General features: G+C 42.6%; 1 long non-coding RNA gene across 1 annotated transcript; it reads left to right on the plus strand.

The window, feature by feature from the left end:
• The first annotated feature begins 2906 nt into the window (after positions 1–2906).
• Positions 2907–3789, plus strand: LOC311106490. Its single transcript, XR_014610333.1, has 3 exons — positions 2907–3030; positions 3460–3571; positions 3660–3789. It is a non-coding gene; the product is annotated as an uncharacterized lncRNA (long non-coding RNA).
• The last annotated feature ends 8361 nt before the right edge of the window (positions 3790–12150 follow it).

The raw sequence follows: 12150 nt of genomic DNA on the forward strand, positions 1-12150 counted from the left end.
AAATGGGGAATTATTAAACTCATAAAGAGCGACTGCCACTAAAAAGCAACTTCTTCCTTTGAAAACGGCCTATGTGACACGGATACGAGTCAGAAACATTTATTCTAGTGTCAAAATTGACAACAAAGTGTAAATAGGATAATTTTAGGCATAAAGTCAGTCTCGTCTAAAATGGAGTTTGTAAATGAAGGTTTGGATTAAAATTATGTCAACAAATCATGGCCCTTTAAGCCAAGCTCTACGTGCAAATTGCCCCTCCACCCACTTCGCTTCCCTTCATTGAATGGGACTCCATTGTTTCATCGCCCACAATGACGGCAGACTGAAAAGCCCTATACGGAATAACCATGCCTCCACAGCCAAAGTTCTATAGATTGCATGCCCTGCCGAAGGACCCTAACTAGTATGTGGAATAGGTGATTGGAGTTCGTCGGTCCCCAAATTTGCACCAGTAATGCTAGCTTGGTGTGCAACAACCGGTGGTGGTGAGTATAACCAGAGATACTGGAATATAATGACCTCTCTGTCAGTGGCGTGTATTTATGGATGCCAAGGGAAGCCAGGCTTCCCCAAAAAACTGACCAATAAAAAAGAATATATATATATATATATATATATATATATATATATATATATATATATATATATAGATATATAGATAGATATATAGATAGATATATATATACAGTGCTACAAAAAAGTATTTGCCCCCTTTCTAATGTTCTCTACTTTTGCATATTTGTGATACTGAATGTTATCAGATCTTCAACCAAAACCTAATATTAGATAAAGGGAACATCAGTGAACAAATAACACAACAATTATATATTTATTTCATTTATTTCATAAACAAAGTTATGCAACACCCAATTCCCCTGTGTGAAAAGGTAATTGCCCCCTTACACTCAATAACTGGTTGTGCCACCTTTAGCTGCAATGACTCCAACCAAATGCTTCCTGTAGTTGTTGATCAGTCTCTCACGTCGCTGTGGAGGAATTTTGGCCCACTCTTCCATGCAGAACTGCTTTAACTCAGTGACGTGTGGGTGTTCAAGCATGAACTGCTCATTTCAAGTCCTGCCACAACATCTCAATTGGGATTAGGTCTGGACTTTGACTAGGCCATCTATTTTGTGAAGTGCACCAGTCCCTCCTGCAGCAAAGCACCCCCACAGCAAGATGCTGCCACCCCCGTGCTTCACACTTTTCTCAAAAAAGTACGATCTTCGTCCTCATGTGCAGTTGCAAACCGTAGTCTGGCTTTTTTATGTCGGTTTTGGAGCAGTGGCTTCTTCCTTGCTGAGCGGCCTTTCAGGTTATGTCAATAAAGGACTTGTTTTACTGTGGATATAGATACTTTTGTACCTGTTTCCTCCAGCATCTTCACAAGGTCCTTTGCTGTTTTTTTTATATATTTTTTTTAGGGGGAAGTTCAGCTTTAATATTGCAGATAGATTGTAACTTCCATCAATGTAATTGTCTGCATCACTTCCAATCCCCCATATGTTTTTTTCTCGCAAATATATATATATATATATATATATATATATATATATATATATATATATATATATATATATATATATATATATACACAGTTGAAGTCGGAAGTTTACATACACCTTAGCCAAATACATTTCAACTCAGTTTTTCACAATTCCTGACATTTAATCCTAGTAAAAATTCCCTGTCTTAGGTCAGTTAGGATCACCACTTTATTTTAAGAATGTGAAATGTCAGAATAATAGTAGAGAGAATGATTTATTTAAGCTTTTATTTATTTCATCACATTCCCAGTGGGTCAGAAGTTTACATACACTCAATTAGTATTTGGTAGCATTGCCTTTAAATTGTTTAACTTGGGTCAAACGTTTCAGGTAGCCTTCCACAAGCTTCCCACAATAAGTTGGGTGAATTTTGGCCCATTCCTCCTGACAGAGCTGGTGTAACTGAGTCAGGTTTGTAGGCCTCCTTGCTCGCACACGCTTTTTCAGTTTTGCCCACAAATGTTCTATAGGATTGAGGTCAGGGCTTTGTAATGGCCACTCCAATACCTTGACTTTGTTGTCCTTAAGCCATTTTGCCACAACTTTGGAAGTATTCTTGGGGTCATTGTCCATTTGGAAGACCCATTTGCGACCAAGCTTTAACTTCCTGACTGAGGTCTTGAGATGTTGCTTCAATATATCTACATAATTTTCCTTCCTCATGATGCCATCTTTTTTGTGAAGTGCACTAGTCCCTCCTGCAGCAAAGCACCCCCACAGCATGATGCTGCCACCCCCATGCTTCACGGTTGGGATGGTGTTCTTCGGCTTGCAAGCATCCCCCTTTTTCCTCCAAACATAACGATGGTCATTATGGCCAAACAGTTTATTTTTGTTTCATCAGACCAGAGGACATTTCTCCAAAAAGTACGATCCTTGTCCCCATGTGCAGTTCCAAACCGTAGTCTGGCTTTTTTATGTCGGTTTTGGAGCAGTGGCTTCTTCCTTGCTGAGCGGCCTTTCAGGTTATGTTGATATAGGACTCGTTTCACTGTGGATATAGATACTTTTGTACCTGTTCCTTCAGCATCTTCACAAGGTCCTTTGCTGTTGTTCTGGGATTGATTTGCACTTTTCGCACCAAAGTATGTTCATCTCTAGGAGACAGAACGCGTCTCCTTCCTGAGCTGTATGACGGCTGCGTGGTCCCATGGTGTTTATACTTGCGTACTATTGTTTGTACAGCCATGGATGCAGAGCTGCCAACTATCACGCTTTCGCTGTGTGACACACGTTTTTGCCTGTTTTCACACGCACTCACGCCACACATCCAATTTCTCATGCAAAAAAAAATAGTCCGAGACTCGTTCGTTCCTTTTTTCAAACTCCCCGACGGTAGATGGTGCTGATGAGCGCCACTGAACCATATGCGCTGCACCCCGAAGTTAGCGACAGAAGAAGAGATACCATTGCCGCGAAAGACAACAGGAGAAGAAACGGTCACTACCTCAAGAAGTCTGATAAGAAGCTGAGCTGAGACTAGGTATGTAACAATGAAATGTCGTCCAATTGAGTACTCACTCTCCTAAACTTTAAATCTTGAAAGAAATTATTTGTTTGTGCGTGTGAACATGATTTAGTGTGGTGAATGTAAACTCAGCTGATTTCGAACAGGTAAGATGTATTCCAAAGAATTTAACATAAATACAGGAAATGTGTGCAATAGAAGTAGACTTGTGCAGACATTCACTGACCCCATGACAGAAGTGTACCTGCTGTTCTTCCAAGCCACCGTACCAACTTTTACTTCTTTCAACTTGCTGCTTCAGAGAGAGCAGTCATCAATATTTTTGTTACATGATGAGGTGGGATTGGATTTTGCTGTTTTTTTCCATTCTGTGTTTCTTGCTGATTTCTGCAGGGATCCTCTAAAACAGGTTTCACCTACTATTTTTGTAAATGTCTGTTATAGATGGTGAAATTCGTACGCAAGCTATGTTCCAAGTTTATGGTTCCAGCAGCTCTGCAGTGCCATGAGGAGCCTTGTGAAATTGCCTTTAAAGAAAAGGCAAACCATTTACCAGGTTAGTATTTGACTATTATTATGATCAAACACTGTGATATGTGATATTTAAACTTGTACCTTATACCGATATGCTGTATCTGTGACAGGAAGAAAGTTGAACATTGGGTTCACAACCAGGGCTAAACTTAACAGATTACTCGACGAGGGTGACATCACACCACAGCAGGTGGATTCATTCCATGAAGCTGTGTTGTGTTTCCTGACAAGTGCTGTGGACTATGCACTTAAGAAGCTGCCACTGGAAGAGCCACTGATCAAGCACGCACAATTTGTAAATGTACGGCAGAGGGCTGAAAGTGACATCGAAGATGTCCTGTACTTTATTGAAAGGTTAGTTTTTTTCTCTAATTATTGTCTATCATCTTAGCTAAAATACCCTTTGTTTTATGATGAGGTGTGTTCACTCCTAAACTGCACATGATATATTCTTATGTGGCTTCTCCTCAAAGATGTGTATGAACTGCTGCTGGTTGATGACTATATACCTAAAACGTAACAACTTGTGACTCTACTTTCATAAATAGGTTTCCCCATCTCCTCCCATACCATGGGCCAGAGGAGCATGACCTTCTGGGTGAGGAGTTTCTAAATTATCAGACCATGCCAATGATATCCCTGCAGGACGAAACTGAAATGGAAAGCTTCTGGGCTGAAATGGCAACCCGGAAGCATAAGGTAAACATTTTTTCATTTTTTGTCTTTCCTTTTGGCAGGTGTGGCTTGGCTACATCTGTTGCTTAAAATTGTTGCATGTATATATGTGTCATGCATGTTGCAAATTATGCATGTTTTTATCTGAACTTTGTTAATGGATCAACCTACAGTATACTTACAGTATTAATCTATCAAAAATCAAGGTATGTTTTTCCATTGTGTTTTGGTGCGTTTTCCATAGGTGACAGGAGCCAAATAATTCGAGAGGCTTACTGCCGTCGCCAAGCTTGTCATGGTGTTGCCCCATGCAAACGCAGATGCTGAGAGGGTGTTTTCAGTTGTAGGACTGTACAAAACCAAGAGAAGAAACAGCCTAGCATTGGATGGCACCCTGTCCTCAATAATGACCATAAAGATGGCCAATCTGGAGCCCTACTTCAAATGGGAGCCCCCCTCCGATATCATCAAGGCCTCCAAGAAGGCCACAGGCCAGTATAACCATGCCGACAGATCATAGACAAGAGGCTCATTTGAGATGAGCCAGGTCTGCGCAGAATCGATCACCGGCGATCACCGCCCAATGCATGCTGGTTAGATTTGTGTCCGACTTGATCCCGACTTTCTCTGACGTCATGCACACGTGGGCAACGATAACCTCATGAGATCAAGGCGGCCGCAGTTCTGAGACGCAGGCAGTGCAATTGCTTTTCACCGACTGCAGGACCCAGGCGGACCCAGGACAAAATCTCACTCCAAGGTTTTTTGAAAAGTTGGCAGGTATGTGGATGGAGATAGGGATTTGAACTTGTGGTTTTACTTAATTATTCGTACTGGCCAATGATTACAACAGTGATTCTGATCCAACCATTCATTCATACATTGTTGTGCCCCTGGCCTGAGAGGATGAAAGTTCAATATGTAGCTACAAGTAGAAGGCTAATGTTACTAGCTAACGTTGCCCATGAATGGAAGTTAGGCTAGCGAGCAAGCATTTTAGCCAGGTAGCCTAGGACAACAAAAAATAAAAGTGTGTACTGTATGACAGAGTGATAGACAATTTCATCAACATGAAAGAAAGGAGGATGGCATTGGCGTTTTTCTACAAGTAGGGTGAGTCAACATGTTTTTCTACTTGCACGAACGCACACACACACAAAAACACACGCACACAGAAATCAGAACCATGGATAGCCACATCATATTTAGCTTTTGGTATCTTTTAGTTGTCATTGTATTAGACTAAGCAGAGGTGACCATGCTGTAGGTCATGTAACTGTCTGTTACTGTACATGCAATATGCTTTGTGGACTTCACTGGACAGAGGTTGCTATCCGGTTTTGTTTCATTGGCTTCCCCAATGATTTTACCCACGCACCGCTACTGCTCTCTGTATAACGATGTTAGATAACGTTACTCCTGGCTATGTAGGTAGCTATCTTTTGATAGAGGGAGTCTAGCTAGCTAACATTAGCTAGCGAGGCAGGCTAGCTAATGTTTTAGTTAATGTTAGCGTAGCTAGCTAGATAAGTAGCTAGCTACCTCATTACAACTTAGTTAGGTCGTAGCTCATACAAGTTTATTGTTTATTGTCTAGAAATTGCTGGTTATGTAATGTTATCATTTGATAATGCTAGCGATGTTAGCCTCCAAGTCGGATTTGCAATTTAGTTCGTAGCTCATATAAGTGGTTTCTGTATTGTCTAGAGCAAAACTAAATAATGGATGCAGCTATGGCGGTAGCTAACTCATGTCTGAGTCTGACTAATACTGTGAACTAGGAGCAATAGACCTTAATGGCGTCACCGGCCTGAATCTAATCCAATCTGGAGCTACTGTACTGTCAGTCTGCATCTGTAAAGCATTGAATTAGGGTTTCCAGTAGTTACCACAAGCACAAAGTCAAACTTGGCTAAATTGTAAAAATTCATAAAAACAACAATTCGCTTTTTGATCTTAATTTAAGGTTAGGCATAAGGTTAGCAGTGTGGTTATGGTTAGGTTTAAAATCACATTATGAAGAGAAATTGTAGAAATAGGTGGGATTTATGACTTTGTGGCTGTTGTAACTAGTGACGACCTAGAATTAGCTTGACCTGAGTTACTGCCCTGATTACACAGACTGCTTCATCAACATAAAGTTGATTTAAAAAATACCCGGTTTGATAAACAAGTAGATTAATTACCCAGCCATGCAGATACAAGTAGTAGAGTCATTTTGGTTGTGAAGTTTATCAAAAAGCTTTGTTCTTTCTTTATTACAAAATGCAATTGACCACTTGGCCATCTATTGTATCACCCTGTCACAGGCCCTCCCAGTCAACACCACCTCATAAGATGAGGAAGTATATTGTTTATGAGGATTGCCTGCTGCAGTTGTTTGAGAGATGTCTCCCGAGTGGCGCAGTGGTCTAAGGCACTGCATTGCAGTGCTAGCTGTGCCACTAGAGATCCTGGTTCAAGTCCAGGCTCTGTCGCAGCCGGCCGCGACCGGGAGACCCATGGGCGGCACACAATTGGTCCACGTTGGCCGGCAGGGATGTGGGTTTGTTTCCCACGGGGGGCCAGTATGAAATAAAATAAAACATGTATGCATTCACTAACTGTAAGTCGCTCTGGATAAGAGCGTCTGTTGAAATGACCAAAATGTAAAAAAAAAAATAAAGGTCCAGTTTGCAGCCGAACATGCAACATAGAGAAGACCAGCAAGGGAACCCTCAGCATCATGCAGACATGCCCTCGCTGTGAGCATTCCTATAAATGGAACTGGGAGGACACTTGATTCAGCTTGGTGAAATTAGACCTGGTCAAAACAGTTTCGAGTTTTGTCCCATTTCACCTTCATAACTTAACCTGGTGGAACCAGCCTGATTGCTGCGTTTACCTTTCTATTTCACTTCACACACATATCATGATATCTGAAGTGAAATAGAAAGTTGAATGCAACGATCAGGTTGGTTCCACCATGCTAATCTTAACCACCATTCATAATGTAATCAGTGCTCTGTGCGTGTGTCCGACCAGTATCTTTGATGAGGGGCCAAGAGCTGATCTACGCTGCCATGCCCATCAATGGGATACAGGCAAAGATCTTACCTCCGGCCTGTGGCTGTGACGTTTAGCCTCCTTCTAAGGCTGTTCTGAAGACTCTGGCTGTAGTGTCTATTTTCTAATTTTGAGTGTTAACTATAACCTGCGTGTCCTCTTTAGCCTTGTCTACAAGGCTTGCTGCCACCAAATTCGCCTTGGTTCGGGCATGTTCAAACCCCTTTTTTTCTGAGGGCTCTTTGTTGTTTTGTTTTTTTAACGTCTGAGGCATAGGATGTTAAATTACTGTACATTCCACCCACTCTTTTGCTAGTTTAATCCCTCCAGTCATTTCTAGACCCAAGCTCCCTACCTTTTTGCATGTTGTACAGCCCAACTTTGAATTCTGCATGACAAGCCAGGGGTTATACGTTTGCTTGTTCTTGAACAGCAAATTGCACCAGCTCCGAGCACTTCATCGGTGGATGCACTGCCCCCCAGCTCCCAGTCTCTCTCTCCCGCTGTGTCTGACTTCTCGCTAGTAGGCTCACTAGCTAGTGGAGGTGCCGGTGGTGATGCGGGACTAGTATCGCTGCTAGCTAAGGCATCGCCATCAGGAACAGTTTGCCCCTCACTCCTCTCCTCTGGCACTGACAGTTCTCTGGCTCGTTCCGGGTTTGATTCACCATCTTTCTCTGGATTTTTGGACTTTAAAAATGTCATCAAAATCTATTGCCTTTTCTCATCAATTTTTTATTTGACTTTCCCACGATTGAAATTCAGTAGGGAGACAACTAGACTAGGCTACGTGATGTGATTATGTAGGAACCTCTTCACTAGCTGACCACCACTACCAAGACCTGTGTCAAGATTAGTTACTTACCCCACTGGCCCTCCCCATAACCTCTATGTACAAATAAGAGAGCAGGTCTGGAATCAGTGTGGCAGGATAGGATGATTAAATAGAAGGATCACCGCGCTTTTACATGATGGTCTTTCTGGGGATCGGGAGAAATAACAAGGAGGCAACTTGATTTAATGCTGATCGCTTTTATTAGAATGTCTACAGTGCGAACTGTTAAACAATTAATAAATCATGCCGCGAGAGGTACCGGATCCGGGTAAATAGGTGCCGGAACAAAGAAAGTCAAATCTGAGAGGTGCCGGCTCAAATTAAGCACTGCATATCACTCTGACCTATTCAAAGCTTCCTCCGGCATCTCACCATACATCTGCATGTAGTTATTGAACTCAACATACAGGAGGTTTGTTTGTCGTGATTGAGTGGAAGGAATCAGCTGCGGGCAATGTTCTGACAGATGTGTGTGTCTTGGTGGTGGCAAGGACACACAAAAGAAACACCCACATCAAACCACACCCCCAAGCCAACTCACGTTTGACTTCTGTCATGACTGGCTGCATTTCTTGAGGTGCAAGCCCAAAAAAAAAAAACGAGGCCAGCGGGTGCAATTACCCTTTAATAAGGCTCAACAGGTAGCTTGGGGATTCTTCATGTCCCAAAAGAAAGTCCTCACTCAAACATGACAAACACTCCAAATCAAACACTGAAATAAACTTAAAGGTCCAATGCAGCCGTTTTTTAAATCTCAATATCAAATAATTTCTGACTAACAATTAAGTACCTTACTGTGATTGTTTTCAATGGTCAAAAAGAAACAAAAACAGCTTCTTAGCAAAGAGCAATTTCTCAAGCAAGAATTTAGCTAGGACTGTCTGGGAGTGGTCTGAGTGGGGAGGGGAAACTGAAAACTAGCTGTTATTTGTTTGGAACTCTCTTATTGGTCTATTAACTAATTGACTGTCCAACTTACACTCATTGGAGCCAATTACACTTACTGGAGAATCTGACAAAGGCTTTGAAAAAGCATCTGTGAATAGGCTACCAGTGCAGCAAGTGCCTCTGGTAAGCTTTCTTGACTTGGACATTTTTGCCAACACATTGCTGACCTTTGTTTAACCAGCTAAACAGCTGCGCTTAGTGAAAAAGTGTTTGGAGTTAGCCTATTAGCTATAAAGGTATGTTAGAGTATACACTTCTTCCAATTATAATGTGGGGAGGTAAAAATAATAAAACAACTACCTGCCAAATCTATTCATTTTAAAATGTTGATTACTTCTTCTTGCCATTATCGTTCACCTTTTTTTTAATACAATTTTTATTTCATTTATATTAATGTATATTGACTGAGGGGTACAAAGAAAGCAATGAAGAGTCACATTAGCCCTCTGTCACCCCCACCCTCCCCCCGCCCACACTCAGTCATGAAATTAAACAAACAAAAAAGAAAAGAGCAGGATGCTAATCATTTACCCTCTCTTCCTACTTTTCCTGAAAAGACAGATGCAATTTGGAGTGTCATTGAGCATGGAATATGTTTCGAGAATTGTGGAGAGCATATTGGAGACTAGTCTCCAGAATTGGGATACCTCAGGGCACTCTCAGACCATATGAATAAAGGTACCAGGAGCACCCTGAGGGCATAGAGAGCATTTTGGGGTTGGATGTATTTTCATTTGGAACCATCTACGCCAGGGCCGGACTACCGCATTTGGGGCCCCGGGGCACCTACCTCCAGGGGGCCCCAGAATCCCCCAATATTTAGTTTTTTGGGGGGGAAAACTGCTAAAAGCAGTTTTATAATAACTTTATTCTACACATTTTGTCATGAGGCTGAGAGATAGTTTTCTGCAATTCTACACATTTTGCCATGGGACAGAGTGAAAAATCTCATCTCATGCTATTCTTCACATTTTGCCATGAGGATGAGAGAACGTTTTCTGCGTTTCTACACATTTTGACATTGCTTATGATATGTTCATATGCTATCTGGGGGACAACGACCTCCAGGAGGCCCCTTGGAGGTCGGGACCCAGGGGCACGTGCCCTGTGTGCCTGTTCAGGAATCTGGTCCTGGTCTCTGCTAAATTTAAATGGAGATATTAATATATAGATATATCCATTTACATTTTGTCCACAGATCATACCCTGCAGAGACCAGGCCCATGTATATATATATATATATGTTTTTTTTTTACCCCCTTTACAATTGGTAGTTACAGTCTTGTCCCATCGCTGCAACTCCCGTACAGACTCAGGAGAAGCGAAGGTCGAGAGCCTGTCACGAATTCCGCCGAGACTGCTCCTCCTCCTTGTTCGGGCAGGCTTCGGCGTTCGTCGTCCACGGAGTACTAGCTACTACCGCTTGATGTTCTCTATGTTTGTTTGGTTTTGTCTGTTGGTGCACCTGTTTCGTTTTATGTATTGATTATGTCACCTATAAGTTTCCTTTGGTTTTGTTTGCAGTTGTCCGCCTGTCCGTTGGTGATTTGTTATTGCTCTCTTGTATTTAGTGTATAGACGCACTGTATGCGTAATCGCTCGCCTCCATTGTTTTGAGGCCCGTTATTTTGTATTGTCGTGTTTGACAAGTAAAGTCGGTTTGACTAAGCTTCTGTGTCCTGCGCCTGACTCCAACACCACATCCACATCAGCTCGTGACAGAGCTGTGCGTCCTCCAAAACACAACCCCGCCAAGCCGCACTGCTTCTTGACACAATGCACGCTTAACCCGGAAGCCAGCCGCACCAATGTGTCAGAGGAAACACCGAACCTGGCGACCGTGTCAGCGTGCATGCGCCCGGCCCACCACCGGAGTCGCTACAGCGCGATAGGACAAGGACATCCCAGCTGACCAAACCCAGACAACGCCAGGCCAATTGGGCGTCACCTCATGGGTCTCCCAGTCGCGGCCGGCTGCGACACAGCCCGGTATCGAACCAGGATTTGTAGACCGCTGCGCCACTCGGGAGGCCTAAATGGATAATTTTTATTACATTTTAGTCATTTAGCAGACGCTCTTATCCAGAGCGACTTACAGTTAGTGAATACATATATATATATTTTTTATACTGGCCCCCCATGGGAATCGAACCCACAACCCTGGCGTTGCAACACCATGCTCTATCAACTGAGCTACATCCCTGCTGGCCATTCCCTCCCCTACCCTGGACGAATTGTGCGCCGCCCATGAGTCTCCCGGTCGCGGCCGGCTGTGACAGAGCCTGGATTCGAACCAGGATCTCTAGTGGCACAGTTAGCACTGCGATGCAGTGCCTTAGACCACTGCGCCACTCAGGAGATTAGGATTTCTAAAAGAGAGAATTAGGTTAGACCATACAGTTTGTCAGTTAACCTCTAAAAGTCTAAGCCGTAGGGGGAGGGGGGAATTGTTTTAAGATGGTCATACCATGGATCATTTAGCTATTTGATTTGGAATTTTAGAAAAATTATTTGATAAAATATTGATTAAACAGATGGGTATTCAGATAAGATTTACTTGGGTTCCAACCCATGTGGGGGTGGAGGGGAACGAGGCAGTAGATGAACAGGCTAAACAAGCACTTAGTAGTGGGGATGTTGATGTTGAAGTGTCAATGAGCAAGGCAGAGGCAAAAATACTGATATATACAGTGATGGTGCAGAGATGGCAGGAGCAGTGGAATAAAAATAATAAGGGAAGGCATTTATTTCAGGTACAGAGGAAAGTCGGCGAGGGGAGGACGGCAGGAAGGGACAGAAGAGGAGGCTATTTTTACAAGATCAAGGTTGGGACACAGCCAGTTGAATAAGACATTAAACGTGATAGGAAAGCATCCATTAGGAAAGTGTGATTATTGTCAGGAAATAGAGACTGTGGAGCATGTATTGCTACAGTGTGGGCAGTATCAGAGGGAAAGAGAGAGGATGAGATTTAGTATGAGGGAGAAGGGGATACAGGAAATTAGTTGAAAGGGTATATTGAGCAAAATGTCATTAGATATAGTCTCAAATATTTTGTTATCTTTGTTAAGAGAAATAGGGTTGGCAGGTAGGATTTA

Source organism: Coregonus lavaretus (assembly GCF_964263955.1).
Source record: "Coregonus lavaretus genome assembly, chromosome: 31".
Lineage (NCBI taxonomy): Eukaryota > Metazoa > Chordata > Actinopteri > Salmoniformes > Salmonidae > Coregonus > Coregonus lavaretus.